Source organism: Ictalurus punctatus, unplaced genomic scaffold (assembly GCF_001660625.3).
Source record: "Ictalurus punctatus breed USDA103 unplaced genomic scaffold, Coco_2.0 Super-Scaffold_100058, whole genome shotgun sequence".
NCBI classification, from domain to species: domain Eukaryota; kingdom Metazoa; phylum Chordata; class Actinopteri; order Siluriformes; family Ictaluridae; genus Ictalurus; species Ictalurus punctatus.
In genome coordinates this window covers 2239561-2260793 of record NW_026521089.1, presented here as the reverse complement: position 1 = coordinate 2260793, position 21233 = coordinate 2239561, and the positions used below count along the sequence as shown (strand labels likewise).

The following is a 21233-nucleotide window of genomic DNA, read 5'->3' as shown; positions in this document are numbered from 1 at the left end:
GAATCCCTTCTATTGTGCGCTGGAAGATTGCTGGATTTGAAGCAACTCCAAATGGTGGCCTGTTGTAAGTATACAATCCCTTGTGCATGTTAATTGTAATGTACTTATTGGAATTTCTGTCCAGCGTTATCTTCTGATGCGCATGGGTCATGTCCAGTTTGGAGAATTTTTCCTCCTGCCGACTGAGCAAATAAATCTTCTACCTTGGGAATTGGATACTGCTCCACACTAGAGCTGGATTTACTGCGAATTTATAATCCCTACAAATTGGGATAGAACCATCAGTTTCCTGACTGGAACAATGGGAGCTGCCCTCTCTGAAAACTGCATTGGTTCAATGATCTTGTCTTCCACCAGCCTCTGGAGTTCTCTCTCCAGCAGTGGACCCAACTCTTCTTTGAACACCTCGGATTGTCTCTCCAATACGTTAGCCAACTTATTATGTCCTGGTACATCTTTGATGTTTGAATGTTGATCTTTACTGATGATCACTCCACAGCCTGCGTTAACTTCAAATACCACCTCCATGCTATTCACTTCAATGGTTTGTGTGATAGGAGCAGCCCTAGGTAAGTCAAAATAAACAGAACCCTTACCTTCACTACAGTGAGAGAGAGGCCTTTAGTTGCATAGATGTTACCCTGGCTCCTTTATGACCTTACAGACTACTACTTGTCTTGCTCTTGGAGTGATCTTTGTTGGTTGATATCTTCTGGGGAGGGTAATGATGGTCTTGAATTTCCTCCATTTGTGCGCAATCTGTTTGTGGCCAAATATTATCATTTTGTCTCGTTTGTTTAACGGGATCTCTTGGTCTACTTTTAGGACTTGTGTAAAAATCTGATGTTTTGGGTCATCTTTATTCATATATATAGAAAATTCTGAAGGGTTCATAAACCTTCAAGCACCACTGAATATATCTTACTTATTGTTCTGAATGAGTAAGAGAATTTGGCTTATGCGTTACCAAAGGAATACACTTCAAATACATTTCTCATGGATTCAGAGGGGTGCCAATAATTGTTGTACACCTATTTAACAAATATTTTTTTATATAAACTTGTGGTGTTTGCAATTGTTTGTCCATGAGAGCAGAGTATTTTTGTGAATATTTTTTTGAACAAAAGGTTTTCTTCTTTGCTCATATTTACCAAGGGTGCCAATATTAGTGGAGGACACTGTACATGTCACTCTCAAGTGGAAACCTCATATGACACACTGTTACTTTTCAGGAAATAAAAACCTGTATTTTGTGAAGTCAACACTGTTGCAGTTGGTATTGTGGCTGTATATAAGGTCAAACACATCATTATATTAACATTTTACCAAAATGAAGCTCGTTTAACCGCATGTTTATTCCTTACATAAATTAAACGCAAAGCATGTAGGGGTTCTACATGCATATAGTATTTGCACAATCAATAACCTATTCGAGTAATACATTTTAACAAACTGAATTTTGTGTTTGTGTCTGCAGTTTCCAAAGCCCAGGCTGACCCCCCACCCCTTCAACCGTTGCAGCAATGCTGGCAGCACTATTTCCCAAAGACAGCCTCTGGATATGACGCTGAGCGCGTACACTCAACTTCTTTGGTCGATCATGGCGAGGACTGTTCTGAGTGGAACCTGTCCTGAGTGGAGCCTGTCCTGTTAAACTGCTGTATGGTCTTGGCCACCGTGCTGCAGCTCAGTGTCAGGGTCTTGGCAATCTGCTTATAGCCTAGGCCATCTTTATGTAGAGCAACAATTCTTTTTTTCAGATCCTCTGAGAGTTCTTTGCCATGAGGTGCCATGTTGAACTTCCAGTGACCAGTATGAGGGAGTGTGAGGGCGATGACACCAAATTTAACACACCTGCTCCCCATTCACACCTGAGACCTTGTAACACTAACAAGTCACATGACACCGGGGAGGGAAAATGGCTAATTGGGCCCAATTTGGACATTTTCACTTAGGGGTGTACTCACTTTTGTTGCCAGTGGTTTAGACATTGTGTTGAGTTATTTTGAGGGGACAGCAAATTTACACTGTTACACAAGCTGTACACTCACTACTTTACATTGCAGCAAAGTGTCAGTTCTTCAGTGTTGTCACATGAAAAGATATCATCAAATATTTACAGAAATGTGAGGGATGTACTCACTTTTTGTGAAATACTGTACATCTTATATCTTTTTATTTACTTTAATATTTATTCATAGTGTGTGTGTGTGTGTGTGTGTGTGTGTGTATATATATATATATATATATATATATATATATATATATATATATATATATATATATATATATATATATATATATATATATATATATATATTAGTGCAGTACATTTTCATGGTATGGTCAGTACTGTTTATTTTTGTAATAAAGTGAACTTAATTTTTATAAGTGTTATATTTTCATTCAGTAGTATTCAGTGGTTATTAGTAGGTGCTACCCGACTTGGTTATTGACATCTGTAAGATCCACTATCGGTCAGCCTTTAAAATAGATTAATGTGTATGACATGTTCTTCTTTAATTAATAAAGAAATGCACTTGTTGACAACTTGCTGTGGTATAAGGGGAATAAAACACTTCAGAATGTGCAGTTCTACCTTAGGGTGGTAACGGTCACTCCACTTCATTGGATCGTTGACTACTTTCCTATAACCGCATGTTTATTCCTTACATAAATTAAACATAAAGCATGTAGGGGTTCTACATGCATGTAGTATTTGCACAATCAATAACCTATTAGAGTAATACATTGTGGTATATAAACTGAATTTTGTGTTTGATGTGTCTGCAGTGTCCAAAGCCCGTGGTGGTGGCAGTGCATGGCGTGTGTGTGGGAGCAGGTCTGTTGGGAGTGTTAAGTATCATCATCTCATACACTCAGCAAACAATATGGATGGAACTTTCCAGAGTTGTGGTGTCACTTTTCCTGCAAAGCTTTAACCATCAGAGAGTTATCTTTTACTGGGGCTTTTAGCTGCAGGAGACTGAAGTACTAACAGTTTTTTTTGTGGATCTGATTTCTTCTTCTTTCGCAGGAGTGGATCTAATCACAGCCTGTGATATATTCGTCTATGCACACAGGATGCCTTTTTTCAGGTGAAGGTATGAGGAACATTAACTTGCCATACATTGCTTGCTTACATGTTTACACCAAGATCTGTAAACAAGTTATTTTTGTCCATATGATCATATATAGAGACAGTAAGTGATGAGAAGATAAGAATGGGCTGATTGTTCTGACTCGTACAAGCCTCTATGAAAGAGTTGACCACAAGGGGGCACACTCTGAACAATTATTTACATTTGCAGTTTGTTGAAGATTAAATAAACCACAGTGAGCATCAGATGTCTGGTTTTAATACAAAGTGGACTATTTTATGATATTACCATCTTGTCATTTATCAAAGAAGAGCTACAAAACTTGAAATTTATTCATTTGTAGACAGAAAAATTCTGCAGTGTGGCTGTTCTAGTGGGCTTTCACACTGGAAGTTTAGTCCAAAACAGAGCAGTTTGCATGAAAAGTTGATAATGTGACAGTCGTAATGTGGACTGGGAAGTGCACTGCGGTACCGAACCCGAGACAACCTGTAGAAGGTGGTCCGAGTTCGGTTACACTGGAACTGTGAATGTGAATTGTCCCATGAATGAGGTCCGCACTTGTTCAGGAAGTAGAGTAACCTGTGCTGAAGGCCTGTTGTGGTGATGACGTGTTATGACACGTTTTGGCCCAAATCTGTTCTGCAGTAACTTTGAAAAAGTGGAAGCTCCTCTGAATATTGTGGAGTTTCTTGATTTTGCGTTAATTTCTGTGATTACAAAATGGTGAAATTCTGGACTGACACATGGAAGATATGGAATGATAACAGAAGAATGTGACTTTGGGTTGTACCGTGTATTTTTTTCATGTAGCTTAATTATTTAGTATAAATGAAGGCAAGTGTGTGTTCTGTTCTTCATCTCTGCAGTCGTGTGTTCCCTGATAGTCAGTGATTGCCGGAGCTCTGGAAATAGCAGGTGAGATTGCAGGCCGGAGTCCCGTCGCTGTCCAGGGAATTAAAATCAACCTCCTCTACTCCTGAGACCACAGTGTAACTGAGAGCCTAGACTACATGGTAGGAATCTGCCTAAGACATGAATAGCATTTTTAGCCTCAAGGTAGACCCATGCACACACAGTATGGCCGCAAACACAAAGTAGAGCGGTCGAAATCTGAGATATCTCCTCTGCGTCTCCAGGCTACTTGGAACATGAACATGTTGCAGACACAGGATCTTATGAAGTCAGCGCAAACAGCCCTGGAAAAGAAGAGTCCGAAAGACATGCCTTTCTCCAAGCTTTAAAAGAGAAGATCCAGGGATGTTGAAGCTGTGGTGGAACTGAGACTTCATAATCCACATATCTTTAGTTCTTCTTGCTAAGTCTCAGTTTCTTTTTAGTCTTTTTATTTTTAGACTGGTCAAAAGACTGATTAGTGGAAGTGAAATGATGGATGAACTTTTAATTACTTGCTTTATTATTTGCAGGTGCTTTGTACAGTAAGACATATTTTTTCTGGTGCTGTGTGACTGCAGAATGTAGTGCAGTTAACACAGTAAATTTCCTTGGATGCTCACTTTTAACTCGAGGAGGTCACAGTTTGCCCAGACATCTTTTATTTAAATCCATGGGTGTCTGGAAAGTGTAGTCCTCGTCGGCCATGTTTGTAGTTCGCGCTGCACTCTGGCACACAGCGAGTCATGCTTGAGCCTACCGAGGCGGGTGTTGCATCACCGGTCAGTGGTTCCGAGGATTTGGCTGGGGCCAAGCCCGAGGAACCGACGCGCATAGATCCCGCGGTATTAGAGGAACCCATGCTCGCACTGCAACTAAAGAAACTTGACCTTGTCGTCTGCAGTATCAAGCTCAGCTACAGTTCCACACACTGGAGCTGGAAACCAAGAAGGAGATAAAGCTGAAGGCGCTGGAGTTAGAGTTGGCGCTGCGAAATAGGCCAGCTCCTGGTTCACCTGCGTCTCCTGCACCTGCGCTTCCTCTACCTGTTCATCAGTCATCGCCTGTGCTAGAGCTTGCGCTTCGTGGCACCTCGTCTGTGAGTCCTGCTGGTTTTGATGTTAGTAAACACATTGCTTTAGTTCCTATGTTTAGGGAAAGTGAGGTGGACACCTATTTCCCTGTGTTTGAGCCTAGAAATATTTGGTCTTTATTGCTACAGTGCAAGTTTGTGGGAAAAGCTCAAGAAGTATGTTCTGCTCTAACGTTGGAACAAAGCTTGGAGTATGACACAGTTAAATCAGATGTGTTACGGGCATATGAACTTGTCCCTGCAGCTTACCAGCAGAAATTTCGAAAGCATGCCAAAACCGCCAGCCAAACATATGTTGAGTTCGCGCATGAAAAGTCTGCGTTCTTTGATAAGTGGTGCGCCGCAAATAAGGTCATTACTTTAGATCAGTTAAAAGAATTGATCCTGCTGGAAGAATTTAAGACCTGTATTTCTGACAAACTTGTGGTTTATTTGAATGAGCAAAAACTCTCTCCACTCGCTGATGCTGCCGTTTTGGCTGATGAGTTTGTGCTCATGCACAAAACTGTATTTTCCGCTCCGCGTCGTCGTGATCTTTCTGATCGCAGCTACAGCTACAACGCTCCTGTGAGCGCATCTAAAAGTGCTAGTGAGTCCCGTGAATGTTTTTACTGTCGCGAATCTGGTCACCTCATTGCTGCTGGTCCCGTTTTAATATGCAAAAATCGATGGAAATCACAAAACAGTCCTAAGAGTGTGGTTTTAGTGCAGGTACAATGACAACACTGACAGTTTGCACTCACTTTCCTTAGTTGACACAGCATTTGAACCTTTTATTCTGGATGGCGTAGTTTTGCTCTCTGACCGTAAACCACTGTGTATTCTGAGAGACCCTGGAGCCGCTCAGTCCTTTATGGTGGAAGGTGTCCTTCCTTTGTCTGAGCACTCTAGCTGTGGTGTAGATGTTCTAGTTCAAGGTATTGAACTTGGTGTAGTGAAGGCCCCATTGCATACGCTGTAAAAAAATATTTGTTCACGCAACTTAACTTATTGAGTTGTCTTTTTGCTTTGACTTTAAGTTGTATTTATGTAAAATAAGTAATTTCAACTTAAAGTTTTGTTGACATAAATAATTGATTCAACTTCTTGTTTCAAGTAATGCAGACTTCCTGAGTACAGTTGAAATACTGTTATAAAAGTAGGGTGAACTTAACTTTTTCAAGCTATCTGTACTCAAATTCAAGTTCATTTAACTTAATGTGGCTTATTTTCCTAACTTACATTAGCAAGTTCAACCAAATAAATAACAACCCATTTTTCCATATGAAAGACTTGATCAATTGTTTCACTTATAAATTTACAAATGTAAACAGAACAAGTCAAACAGATTCAAATATCCAGAGCTACAATAGCCAGTGTTTCTTTTAACTCTTTAAGCAAAAAGGTTTTTATGTTGTGGTAAGATCAATTTGAGTAATCAAAAATCTATTACAATCGTAAAAAAAAAAAACGAAAACACAAGCAGAAATCTGTTTTTGCCTAGCAAAATTACATTTCATTTGCCCAGTGTTTAAAGGTGAAAATATAAGACAAAACTGTCTTAGAAACTAACATACACATAACACCACATGAAATCTCTTTTACAAGAAATGCATAATACCCATCTCTACTTCAGCAGTTTATTTTTAAGTGAATGTACTCGTGCACTGCAGGCATCAGCTCCAATGTTCATGAACAGCCTCTGAATCACCTCAAACGTGTATTTGAAGTTTTTGGGGTAGTTTATGTTAAGTGCATAGAGCAATCCCATCAAGTTGACAAATGCATTTTGTACATCACCAAGGTTGCGTAGAACGACAACCTCTTCGATTACAAGAGCTACATCACTGCAGTCACATGGAATAGGGTCCATCACGTCATCCACAACTGTAATGATTCCAACAGTCATGCCCTTGATTGACTCTTCTTCAGAATGTGTGTGCTGTATTAAAAACAACGACAAACTTTAAAATGTGCTTTCACACATACCACCTCACAAGCTCAATGACTTAAGAACAGCATGAGTGAACCGATCTTAACTTTACTAGTTATCACACAAGATGAATTAATATTAGAAGGTGGTAAAAAATACAGTACAACGTCCTGAAATTTATCATGTCATGAAAATAAAATAAGGTAAACTCCATCAAAATATCTGGAAATATCAATACATGGACTTCTGTTATCTGAATATCTTCCAACATCCCTTCTTACTTTTCTCACAGACACTTACCTCACAGATCTTTAAGAACTGAGATGGATTCTCCCGCATGTACAGTGGCAGCCCCAACTGTACTGCAACCCTCTTCCGTTGATTTGATGCCTCAAAAGTACAAATGTTTTATACTCAAATTATGCAGGACAAGAGAAATAGCAAGAAAGGAAATGACCAGTGTTTACAAAACAAATACACTTCAAATAAATCTACTCACATTTTTATCCAGGCTCTCCAGTATGGCACTCATTTCTGTGATGTCTGCATAGCGGATTGAGCGGTACAAATACAGCAGCTTTGAGGCGTGTTTGTCAAGACCCTCATAAAAGAACTTGCTCAGGTCCATTGACACAAGTCTGGTGAATTCTGACATTCAGTCATTACAGAACATCAAACAAACATAACACAGAAACATGTTAAACAACACTGCAAAAAAAGTCATTTGAATTTTCACAGTGCAGGTCAAAGGTCATAAGGTTCCATTCCAAAGTACTACAGCACTGCTGTACAATGTAGCCAAGTCCATAAAGTTACACTTTACTTTAGGTAAAAGAACAAAAAATGCAAGTTTAATATTTTTTTCATATTGGGTGACAAAAAAGACAAAGTTACTTCAGTGCCTGAAATATTTTTTCTATGAAGAAAAGAGACAAAAAGGCATTCAAAAATGTAATAAACAGTGTACACAAGCAAGATCAGGACCAAAGTAATAGATTCTCACCAAATCTCTTGATATATTTCATGGCCAGCGGTTCATGTCCATATTGATATTGTAAGCAAAGCTAATGAGTGAGTGCAGCAATGTGGCTCGTTTTGCAACAACTACGCCACCCCGAGAAAATGGGGGAAATAACACAAATAGAGACACACAAATACGTTCCACTTAGAACAGGTAAGAGTTTCCATACAAAAATACATTTTATTTTGAAGTTAAAAAAACTGGCCAAGAATTATTTTTTTAAAAAGCAGCCAACACAGTCAGGTGTTGGTCAAATAAAGCAGTCACAAGAGAAAATGAACAATAATCATAGGAGGACTGAGGCTTCCTGTATGAAGGGCAGGCTAGCACGACAGCACCAGCTGTACAAAAGGGAAAAGCACCCCACTAATCAGAATCATACCCACAAAATTCACTGCAAATAAAACACAGCAATAATAACGACCCTTAATTAAGTAAAGCCCAAGGTGCCTCAAAGGACCTCCCCCAGCCTCTGGAAGCACTCAGCTCCTACAAGGAGACAACAAAAACACAAAAATTAATTACAATATGCTCAAAGCAGACAAACAAGAGAATGAAACAAAACAAAGACAAACTTAATCATGATGGTAGAGATAACCCCACACTCAAACTGATTGCAGGTAGCAAGTTTACCAAAGCTGACCAAAACCTTTACTACCACATAGCAGTATCAGCATAATTGATAAAGACTGTTACAACACAGTTGAATTAAAGAAAACTGATCTTAGTGGCATTAACAAACACAAAACAAAGCAGCAAAACCAAACAGAATCAAGCAGCCCAAAGCAGTCAAAAGCAGCCAAAAGCAGCTCAAAGCAGCCTCAGAGCGGCAACGTGGCTCCGCGAGTGAGGGGGGGAGCTATACCAAAACGACTGCACTCAGTCAGCCTGCCTTAATGCATGCAAGATCAAGGACCCGGCTGTGGACCCGGCTGTGGTCGTAGAGCGGGTTGTCCACTAATCATAGGGTTGGTGGTTCGATTCCCGGCCCACATGACTCCACATGCCGAAGTGTCCTTGGGCAAGACACTGAACTCCAAGTTGCTCCCGATGGCAAGTTAGCGCCTTGCATGGCAGCTCTGCTACCACTGGTGTGTGTGTGTGTGTGAATTGGTGAATGAGACACAGTGTAAAGCGCTTTGGATAAAAGGGCTATATAAGTGCAGACCATTTAATACTCACGACTGCACATACGAAAATCATATGATAGCTTCTTTAATAGTTGTGACAGCAGCAGCTGGCGCTCCGACCGGGGCTACGTTAAACTGCCATGCTACACAGATGAGAGCCCTGACGGCACACCGCACTGAGAGCAAGCGGCACATCGCACATGCACAGTCTCCACAGCCCAATGTCACACTCTGCAACAAAAGGAAGGGGCTGGTTTTCGACCATGACGCATTCCGTAAAGCCTAAACAACAGCTTATATACTATGGTAGGAAGAGAGCTCATTGGCCATGTAGTTAATAAGGGTGACGTTTAATCACGGCACACCTCACCACATTTGCATTACAGTGGAAGCAGGAGCATCAGAAAATTACAAGTTTATACAACTTTATATATATATATATATATATATATATATATATATATATATATATATATATATATATATATATAACGTTTAAAGACTTGCATACTTAAACAAACTGCTTAAAATCTAAGTGCAAGCATAGTCACAAATATTAACACAACCATTCAGGAGTAAAGTAACTCAGAGCAATGATGAGTTATCTTTTCCTTTGTTGTTTTATTAACTTTAACGATATTATAGGCGATGCATTGTAGTATACGACTGTTTTCATCCACTTAAGACAGGACTTGGCCTGTAAATTTGTTTACTTGACCACTCACCTGTGTTAACGTAAGCACACATCACAGAGCACGCGCCCACACAGAAAGCATGCAGGTGCCCAATTCAGACAGTTTAGTGATGGGAAGTTAGGATCATTTTAATGACTCGGATCTTTAAATCTCGTTCAGCAAAATGAACTAATCTTTTTTTTTTTTTTTTTGAGTCATTTCGTTCATTTCAGAAGAATAAAATTAAAATGTTACATGTTAAATTCCCCAACACATCTAGGTCTTATGCAAACTTTGATCACATTTGGAATAAAAAAATAAACTATAGGCTAATGCAACCAAGGCCGAATTATGAGAAACATAAATTTTTATTTAATTACTTAGCATTAGGCTACGCAGTCTGTTAGTTCACCTCACCTCCCGATCCAAGTCGTTCTTCTTTTGTCACGTTACATTTGATTAGTTCGCGTCTCAAGTCTTCAGGTTCGAGGCATTCGTTCATCATGTGACTGCCCCATATTCTGAAGGCAGTGGGGCTGTGAAGTGAACCAAAGACTCCAGAGGTGAACTAATCAATTCTGTTTCCGGTATAGAACCTGTGGGAATGTTGCTGCGCATACGTGTTCAAAAATGAACGAATCACTCTCTGAGACAACTCGTTGTTCCCGAATCATATTAAAGATTTGCTCAAAATGAACGATTCATTCATGAACGACACCTTACTACACAGTGCGCGAGCACTTAATTAAGTTCTCTCTCAAGGTTTTTGCTCTTGTAACACCACACACTTCCTGCTCTGTATTCTCGCATTCACATTAAAAAAGAAATAAAATAAAATAGATAAATTAACACTGAATGCGGTGCACACACACATATTTACATATTGTGATATGTAACAATATCTTGGAGGATAGCTTATCATGTCGCCTGTGAATATCTTCCTCAGACTAACCTACCCGCTGATTTTTACAACTCATGGAGAGAAATTGTTGATATATTAAATGTGTATTAAGTGTCTAGAAGAAATAATACTTAGCTAGTTTTGTTTCGTTACATTTATAAATATTTAGCTTTAGTTCGCTGACTAGCAACAATATAATAAGATTAGCCAAACTATGTGTGGATTAGCTGCAGTTTAATTCGATGTAGAAACGACGTAAACAATACTTGTATTGTTTACTATTATAAACAATATACTATTATATAGTACATGTTGTTTTTACAAGTGATGAAATCAATATGAACAAATATTTACTTACCAAATTTGACAATGGTGGAAGATTTCGATTTTGCCCTACAACATCTATCGTCTTCTGTCTGTTTCGCACTTCACGTTAAATCTCGTGATGAATGTTCAGAATGTTCAGAATCATTGTTGTATTGAATCAACATATGCTTTTCAGTTGAGGTGACAGAAACTTGTTAATTCAACTCACAAACTAGTTTTGATAGTGAAAACTTAACATGTTAAGTTGACTGAAAAACTAAAAAAAAACTATTTGTTGTGTCAACTTAAATATTTACTTGGGGACAACTTAAAATCAGTTTTTTTTTTTTTTTACAGTGTATGGTTTATCTTCATTCTGAGGTGGTGTCTGGCTTTGTTAAGGTTGCAGTTTGACCTCAGTTGCCAGTTAAGGGAGTTTTGTTTATTTGCGGTAATGATTTAGCTGGTGGAAAGGTTTTCCATTTACCTGTTTTAACAGACGCTCCCGTGTTGCATGAGAGTGATGAGCTTTTACGTGAGTTTCCCTCTGTCTTCAGTTCCTGTGTAGTGACACGTGCCCAAGCTCACAAAATGAAAGGTGCTGTCGATATTTCAGACTCTTTTATGTGTAGTGATGATCCCTTGTTTGAAAACCAAGATTTGTGTTTTAGTCCTGGGGTTCTTCCCGAATGTAAAACTTCTTCAGTATCTTAAGAAGAGTGTGGTAAATGGGGTGTTGGGCGAGAACAGTTTGTGGCTGGCCAGAAAACTCCCTCAAACTCTGAGCATGATTAGAGGTCAGTTTTTCAATTTGTGCTTCCAAAACCATACTGAACCCAGGTGTTGAGTATTTCCCATGACCATTATCACGCTGGTCACCTTGGTGTGAGGAAGACATATGACCGTGTTTTAAGGCTTTTTTTTTTTGGCCTGCTATGTGGTCAGAGGTTGCCAGGTATTGCCGCTCCTGTCATGTGTGTAAGGTTGCAGGGAAGCCAAATCAGGTCGTTCCCCCTGCTCCACTTCAACCTGTACCTGTTATGGGAGAACCTTTTGAAAGAATTTTAATAGATTGTGTGGGTGCCCTTCCTCGAGCCAAGTCTGGTCATTCGTATCTACTAACTTTGATGTGTGCTGCTACTAGGTGCCTTGAAGCTATACCCCTTCGTAGCATAAAGTCCCATGTCTTGTCAAGTTTTGTACCACTTTTGGTTTGGCAAAATACATCCAGTCAGACCAGGGTTCAAATTTTATGTCTTCCCTGTTCAGGAAGGTTATGACACAACCGAACATGCGTCATTAGATTTCTAGTGCTTATCACACAGAGTCCCAGGGTGCATTTGAACGCTTCCCTCAGACATTGAAGTCTATGCTTCGGACCTACTGTTTAGGTCAGGGAAAAGATTGGGATGAAGGGATTCCCCGTTATTGTTTACTATCTGTGATAAGAGTCACTTGGTTTCAGTCCTGCCAAGTTAGTCTTTGGGCACTCTGTTCATGGACCTTTAAAGGTTTTACAGGAAGAGCTTGTCTCCAAGTCCGGTGAAACCCCCAACTAGGAATGTCCTAGATTATTTTAGTTCCTTTCATGAGCACCTACATATTGTTTTTGAGTTAGCCAAAAGTTCTCTGGCATCCTCTCAGGCCTGTATGAAGGTTCGTTTTGATAAAAAGGCTGTGGTGCATACATTCCAAGCGGGTGACAAGGTTTTGGTTTTACTGCCATTACCCGGCTCTGCTCTCCAGGCTAGGTTCCCAGGTCCTTATGTTATTGAGTCTAAATTGAGTGATACAGACTATGTTGTGAAAACCCCTGACTGGAAACGAAAGTCTCGTGTGTGCCATGTGAATATGCTCAAGCCTTATATCTCTCGTGCTACCACAGATGTTGGCTCTTCACTTCCTGTTGTCAAGTCAGTAGCTGCTGCCTCTATGAGCATGCCACCATCTGAGTATTCTCCTGAGGTGGATGGTCTCAGTTTAGGTAGGGCTTGTTTTCCCTGTGATCAGTTACCAAACTCTGAATAGCTGGCAAATATCCAGTCTAAACTTGCGCACTTGTCAGAGCCAGCCCACGGTGATTTAATAAGTCTTTTAAAGAAATATCCATCACTTTCTTCTGATACCCCTTCTCATACTACTGTCCTCAGACATGACATTGATGTGGGTAATAATACTCCAGTTAAACAAAATGCTTACAGGGTTAATCCCACTAAACGTGCCATTATGACAGAAGAAACAGACTACTTGCTTGAGAATGGTCTTGCTGTGCCTAGCTGTAGTCCCTGGTGCTCGCCCTGCCTACTAGTTCCAAAGCCTGACAAAAGCTATAGGTTCTGCACAGATTATAGAAAAGTCAACGTTTTAACCAAAGCCGGATTCGTTTCCCCTCCCAAGAATAAAAGATTGTGTTGACCGAATCGGAAATGCAAACTTTGTCACAAAACTGGACCTTCTAAAGGGTTACTGGCAGGTTCCACTCACACCACGTGCATCTGAGATTTCTGCATTCACAACACCAGACAGGTTCCTCTAATATACGGTTATGGCTTTTGGTCTAAAAAATGCTCCAGCTACATTTCAGCGGCTAATGGCACAGGTATTGGGAGATGTAGAGAACTGTGAAGCCTCCCTCGATGATGTGGTCGTTTTTACAGACATCTGGGATAGTCAGGTATTTGTGTGTTAGCCCATGTGTTTGCTCGTCTAAGTTATCACTGTATGGGTTTAGCTGCTACAGTGCAGTGCAGAGTACATTATCTGTCCTTATGCTCTGCTCATATCATTTTCATGAAACTTATATATATTCACAAACTCATATAGATATTTACACACCTTGTTTTCCTGCTCAGCATGAGAGGATGTTACTGTTTCAGTTTCAACTCATTTACTGGTTTAAAATCAAGCAGCATCCATTTTTCCTCACACTGACTGTGTGAACTTGGCAGTATTTTTCTGCACACCCTGTCTGATTGGCCTCGCCTCCGTTCACTGAAGATATAAAATTACAAGCTGTCTTCTTTTATTCATTTGTCATAGGAATTTGGCATATGTGTTCAGTTACGTAGTGACAAATCGCTCCAAGGTGCAGAATTATTCAGGGCTAAAGAAAAGATCTTTGGGGCTACAGCCCTGCATGCCCAGCCCAGTTTATGCCCCTGTGCTTGAGTTTGTTTTTGGATGAGTAGAGGCTTTCTTCTTGAAACCCTTCCAAACAACTTGTGGTGATGGATGTAGGTGACTTCGGATTGTAGTTTTGGAGACTTTCTGACCCCAAGACACAACTAACTTCTGCAGTTCTCCAGCTGTGATCCTTGGAGATGTTTTGTCCACTCGAACCGTCCTCTTCAGTGTGTTGAGACGATATAGACACACGTCCAATTCCAGGTCGATTCATAACATCTCCAGTTGACTGGAACTTCTTAATTATTGCCCTGATGGTGGAAATGGACATTTTCAATGCTTCTGCTATTTTCTTATAGACACTTCCTATTTTGTGAAGATCAACAACTGTTTGCCGCACATCACAACTATATTCCTTGGTTTTACCGATTGTTTACATTTACGTTTATTCATTTAGCAGACGCTTTTATCCAAAACTGACTTACAAATGAGGAAATACAAGCAAAGAGATATTATATCAAGCGGAGAACAATGCAAGTAGTGCTACTATACAAGATCTTTGAGGTCTAGAAAAGCAAAGTGTGCAGAGTAGAGGTGTAAGAGCCAGAGTATGTAGTTTTAATTTTTTTTTTTTTATTAAGGATAATGTGGGGTTGGCATTTTATGGGTTGGTTAGGTGTTCACGGGGGAGGTGGGTCTTTGGCTGTTTTTTGAAGATAGTGACAGATTCTGCGGTCCGGATTGAGGTTGGAAGTTCAGTCCACCACTGAGGGACAGTTAGTGTGAAGGTTCTGGAAAGGGACCTTGAGCCACGCTGAGTAGGCACTACTAAGTGTCGGTCATTAATCGATCACAGATTGCATGAGGGAACGTAAGCCTCAAAGACAAGTGTTGAGGTAGGGGGTGCTGTTCCAGGCAAGGTCTTGTACGTGAGCATCAAAACCTTAAATTTGATGCGGGAGGCTCCAGTAAGCCAGTGGAGGGAGATGAAGAGGGGTGTGACATGGATTCTTTTGGGCAGGTTGAAGACAAGGCGTGCTGCTGCATTCTGAATCATCTGAAGGGGTTCGATGGAGCTGCTGGGAGGCCCGAGAGTAGTCCATTGCAGTAGTCCAGTTTTGATATGACAAGAGCCTGGACTAGTAGCTGTGTAGCCTGTTCGGTGAGATAGGGTCTGATTCTCTTGATGTTGTAGAGAATGAACCTACAGGACCATGCAGTTGTTGATGTGTGGTCTGTAAAGGTCAAGCCGTCATCAAAAATCAACCCAAGGTTCCTGGCTGTCCTGGGTCACTGTTATTAATGATTAAGGGAATATGGCCTATGTGTTACCTCATATTTATACTATGGAAAATATCTTTGAAGTGCAAACAATATGTGTAACTGACATTTGGATATGTTAATGAAGTGAATTCAATATGTAACCAACATTTAGAAATATTACTTGAGCATTATCGTATAATCAATATTGGTTAAAAAACATAATCTATATGTATAATCAACAGTTAGAAGCATAATCTAAATCCATAGATCAATGTTTGATCAAATTATATTCTGAGTGGATTTGAGTTGAATGAACTCTGTGTTTCAGTGTACAACAATTGTTCTTCTGTATTAGCTGTCTCCTGTCTCCACAACAATAAAAATTAGCAGTAGATATTCGCATGTGTGAGTAAATAACTTTGAGGCAGATACAAATTAGGGAGTTAGGAGAGGGCCTCGGGAAAGGAGGTAGATATCAGCGGGGACAACCGATAGAGACAGACAGATGCTCATTGAGGCCTAAGAAGGGAGTCAAGGTCAAGACACACAAGCCTGTGTGAAACCTTTTTTTGTAAAAGAAACCTTGTCCTCATGAAACCTTTTCAAGAAAAACAACTAACTGCGCATGTTCCACAAATTTAAGATAACACAGACATGAATATTTAATTGTGGCAAAAGAAGACTGGTCTATTTCAACGAGGACAGGCAAGACCCCACCTACAGAGACTATGCTGTGGAGATAGGTATATAAAGACATGTTTGTGTATGCATAATTCGGACACTCTGCAGACTGTCACACTTTATTGATTTTCAATAAAGTTTATTTACTTTTTGACATCTACTAAACTCTCTGTCTACGAAGTTTTTGACCTAGGCTAAAAGGTTGATTTTATTCACGACAATACCTTCTTTTTTCACAGCCTTCTTTGCTAATATTTACCAAGGGTGCCAATATTAGTGGAGGGTGCTGTAAATATATTTGTATAGGTCATGTAATTAAGTACAGTATTGAGGTACTTCTTTGAGGTAGGCCTACTAGTTTAGAGTATTTCCATTCCAAGAACATTTCAGACAGTATAACATCTGAAAATTAGCTCCACCTTTACAATCTGCAATTTTAAAAGGATTTTTTAAAATGAATACATCCACAATTAAAATTCAGTAATTTAATTACTGAATTGTGCATAACGCATATTTATACTTTTGGTACTAAGCATGTTTTGTTGCTTATACTTTTTTATTTTTACTTAAGTTCAAATTTAAATGCATGACTTGTAACAGTATTAATTCAATGTTGTACTCTTGTAGTTAAAATATCAGACTACTTTTTGCACTACTGATATACATACAATCGAATTTAGGTTTTACTTAGGTTTTAAGTTAACTGCATTAATAAACGTCAACCTTCCTTTATTTCAAACACTCTAAGCCTGTGAGTCAGAGTTGAGAATTGGAGAATATTGTGATGCACATTTAGCTGCCTTCAGTGAGGCCTTAATTGGTAGCCACGCCCTCCCCCTCCCCTACACCTGCAACTGCGCTGCACGTGCATCTTGACCTAAAATGGATGACTTGAGCAGTGGCCTGGAGATGTTCAGGAGAAGCCCGGAGTGGCTGAGATTTCATCATAATCGATGCGAAAGCTGATTTTCAAAAACCTTTACAGTGCAGGTAAGATTTTATGATCCTCACTTGCAGGTATTTTTATGGTAAACATGTAGCTTTTTATTTTTTCAGGGTGGGGGTTGTTTTAGTGATCGTGGTATGCATATGGACAGAAGCTATCGGTATGTCGGAGACTCATGGAACTTTCGAGATGAACTAGAGTAAAGTTTAAGAACAAATTGACCGAGTATAATCAAGACAAGTCAGTGGACGGATTTGTTTCTTTACAGCGGCTTCTCTGAAAAAATGAACAAGTGACCAAATTATATAAATTATATCCATACATATTCTGTATAAATCACAATCTGTAGTATATCTTTATATTTAAGGTCTTAATTGTCATGTAAAAAGATGAATGAGGTACTAAAACATTACTGTATTGCCTTATTGTTGCCTGTGACTGGAATTATTTTGTTTAAACTGATATAATGATGTAGTAATTTTTTCAATCTTCTCTTTGGTGTCCAGGAAACGATGGAAGAAAGTTCAACAGAGGTATGTGCCTTTACAAAAAATCTTTTGAGCAGTTGTTAGTAACTGTAATAAAATTTTAAGGTGGAATTTTGCAAATGAAACAACATAATGTGGTGATAGAAATTAATCCCAGATCTGGAATCATTATAAGTTAAGGATAAGATAATAACTGATTGTAAGATCCAGTGTGATTGTTTGTAGGAAGTACTTAAACTGATGTAATGCTGCTAGATTAGATCCTCATGTCTGTTAGGACAGCTACATGTATGTAGGCTACAGTGGAGAAGTTCTATTTTACAAGTGGTGGAGATAAAAGTTATCAGCATGGTAGATGGTTGCAACTGTACAGTTTCATGGTGTCCCTGCACATTAATAGAGTTGTAGATTAGGTTCAGTCTCCATGATGAATTGATACTTAATACTCCAAATAGAAGACTAATTGTATTTTGGGCACAGTCCAAACATAAGACCTCAGGTATCTGGGCCATTCTATAGGGTCTGTGCTTTAGCACATTAAATTTGACATTAAATAATGGAGATTATATTAAAGGTTCTATATGTAAGAATGTGAAGCAATTTAAATGTATTAAATACTTTTGAAAGATGTCACCAGGGTTCTGTTTGTATTCTTTATTCATCTCAGTTTATTTTATTGAGATTTTACATTGACTTCCTGTGAGTTATTGAGTTTATATAGTTACTTTGCTTATTAGTTTTATTTTATGCTAATCATATTCTGAGTCTGTTTTTAAAAATAAGAATAAAAACATTTTAGTGATGAAAAGAACCATACTGAGTATCAAAAATGAACCTGATGAGGAGTGATTTTTTTTTTTTTAATGTGTATGAGAGAGAGAAAACATTATATTATACTTACAGTATCTCACAAAAGTGAGTACACCCCTCACATCTTTGTAAATATTTGATTATATCTTTTCGTGTGACAACACTGAAGAAATGACACTTTGCTACAATGTAAAGTAGTGAGTGTACAGCTTGTGTAACACAAAATATTAACACTTTGGGCCCAATTTGAACATTTTCACTTAGGGGTGTACTCACTTTTGTTGCCAGCGGTTTAGACATTAATGGCTGTGCGAGTTATTTTGAGGGGACAGCAAATTTACACTGTTACACAAACTGTACACTCACTACATTGTAGCAAAGTGTCATTTCTTCAGTGTTGTCACATGAAAAGATATAATCAAATATTTACAAAAATGTGAGGGGTGTACTCACTTTTGTGAGATACAGTATATGTGCAGTTCGCTTGGCTAATAGCTACACACAGAGAAACAAGGGTTTTCTGAACGTTAGAAATAGAAGCTTTAAACTCTTAACGTTGACCTTTATTTTTTCGTGCTGGAACTCAGAGCCTGAAGAACAAAACATGCATTTTAATCTCATAATTGTAGTTTTAGACTTTACAATTTAACAAGTTTGAAGCTGCTTAAGCAACTGAAATATTTCTGCACAGGAAATTAAAATGTCATGTCCTTTCACTTAATAAAAGTGGTCAGCTAAGCCCGGTAACTGTTGTTAATTTTGTAATGTACTGTTATAATATACATTTACAATTGACTTTGGTTAGTATCAGTAAGTCAGATAGTCCATCGTCAAAATAATGGTGGTGAAGTGTCTATTTAAAGTTAGACTTTAACTCATGATGATTGAACTTGCAGCTGGATGATATTCATGAGGAACCAGAGAGTGATTCCTTGGAATCTGAAGTATCCAGCTGCGCAGTACTAGACCCAGATTACAATCCGGAACACAGAACGTCATCATCCAGTGATGTGGAAGATTTGAGCCCAAACAAAGGTTCATCGCTTAAGAAACAGTCCAGTAAAGAATATCTTGAAGGTCCAGACACAAATTTGAGTAATGATGATCAGTAAAGAGGGAAGTGCACCATTTATTAAAAAAAAACAACTTAAAACTTATCTGAAAAGGCACAAACAACTCGAGATAAACAAAACAAATAAAGGCAAATCAACTGTGACCCTAAAAATTTGTACAAAAAGGGAAGACCATAAATGAGCACTGGACAAAAGACATTATTGCCTCTACTGTGGCAAATCACAGTTAAAGATCTCGAGGCATTTGGGGAGAAAGCATATCGAGGTCAAAGATGTGGCATATGCCTTCAGCTTTCCATTAAGATCGAAAGAAAGAAAGGGTCTTCTGGAACAGCTGCGCAATAAAGGAGACTTTAAACACAATTCCAAAGTTCTGGAAAAAAGTAGAGGACATAGTGACCTGGAAGCAGCCGTCTGATAAAGCTTCTCTTAAGGACTATTTGCCTTGCCCATATTGTTTTAGAATGTTCAGGAAAAATGACCTGTGGAGACATCAGTCCTCGTGCAAAACTAAGAAGTCATGTGTGACTGATGAAAAAATAAAAACTAGATGAGGGAGAGTACAAAGTTGTGCTGCATTCCTGCTTCCTATAGCAGTTTCCTCAGACGGACGTCAGAGCATCATCAACATGAGACAAGATGATGTGTCCTTTCACGTCAGGAGTGATTCTTTGATTTGCAAATACGGAGAATCACTTTACGCAAAACACGTTCGTGTGAAGTCTAAGCACCAGTACGTTGCATAAAGAATGAGGGAGTACTTTCCCAAATGAAAAGCTTACAGCACCTAGTATTCCCATTCAGTCTCCCAACCAAGTTCTAACCAGGCCCAACTTTGCTTTCGAGGTCAGATGAGAGGGTTGGGGTTTTTTTTTTTTTTTTTTTTTTTTTTTTTTTTTTTTTTTTTTTTTTTTAAATTATTATTAAAAGTATTCAAAAATTCCATTAAAAACATTACAACATAAATATTTTTCACATTAAAATACATCAGTATATACTTATATTTTTTTTAACAATAAATCCTAACTTTGTAAACATTTATTTACATCCATTGTAATATTTCTTTTTTTTATGGTATGACTGTTTTAAACCTATAACGCTTCTATTCCTGTAATGATAAAATTACCCTTGTTGTCCTGGCACTTTCCATTGTAAATCATTAAAAACCTTGCATACATCTGATGTAAAAACATTATAATCATCCATTTTATTTTCTTGTTTGGGGGGAAAAAAAGCATTCTACATATCTTTCGACTTTTCTTTTAAACACACACTCTACATCCATTACAATTTTTTTCTTTTTTGCCACAATTCTTCTCTCCCATATTCCCATATTGCACTTTTTATCAACATCACAAGCAGATTGATCAGGTGTGTGTGTGTGGGGGGGGGTTGTTATGGTTTTTTTTTTTTTTTTTTTTTTTTTTTTTAAACTCTAAAAAGGCTATAAAACATTTTCACTGTACATTCTTTAAAAGCACCCAGTTTTTCTCCCACCTTCACATAGACCTCTCTTCCTGTTTTTTTGTTTGTTTGTTTTTATTTCTTGTCTGCTAAAATCCTTTCTCCTCCATTGCATCTACTATACACTGTACAGGTAAAAACCCTTCTTTAAATTCATATAAAACATCCCTAACCCTTGTGATTCCCACCTTCCACCATTTCTTTAAAAAATCTCTTTTTTCCTTGATTTAAAATGCTGTTATTTAAGAATAAAGGCTGATTTAAAATGTTCTCTCTGCCTCGGGGTTTAAAATGTACATTGGTAAAAATTTCCCCCAGGCGCTCATCATTTCCTTATAAAAATCTGGTAACCC

At 38.6% G+C, this 21233-nt stretch overlaps 1 long non-coding RNA gene across 1 annotated transcript; it reads left to right on the top strand.

Moving 5' to 3' along the window:
• Positions 1 to 16725: 16725 nt before the first annotated feature.
• On the top strand, positions 16726 to 20800 carry LOC128630640 (uncharacterized). Its single transcript, XR_008394913.1, has 3 exons — positions 16726 to 17089; positions 17552 to 17578; positions 19240 to 20800. It is a non-coding gene; the product is annotated as an uncharacterized LOC128630640 (long non-coding RNA).
• Positions 20801 to 21233: the final 433 nt, after the last annotated feature.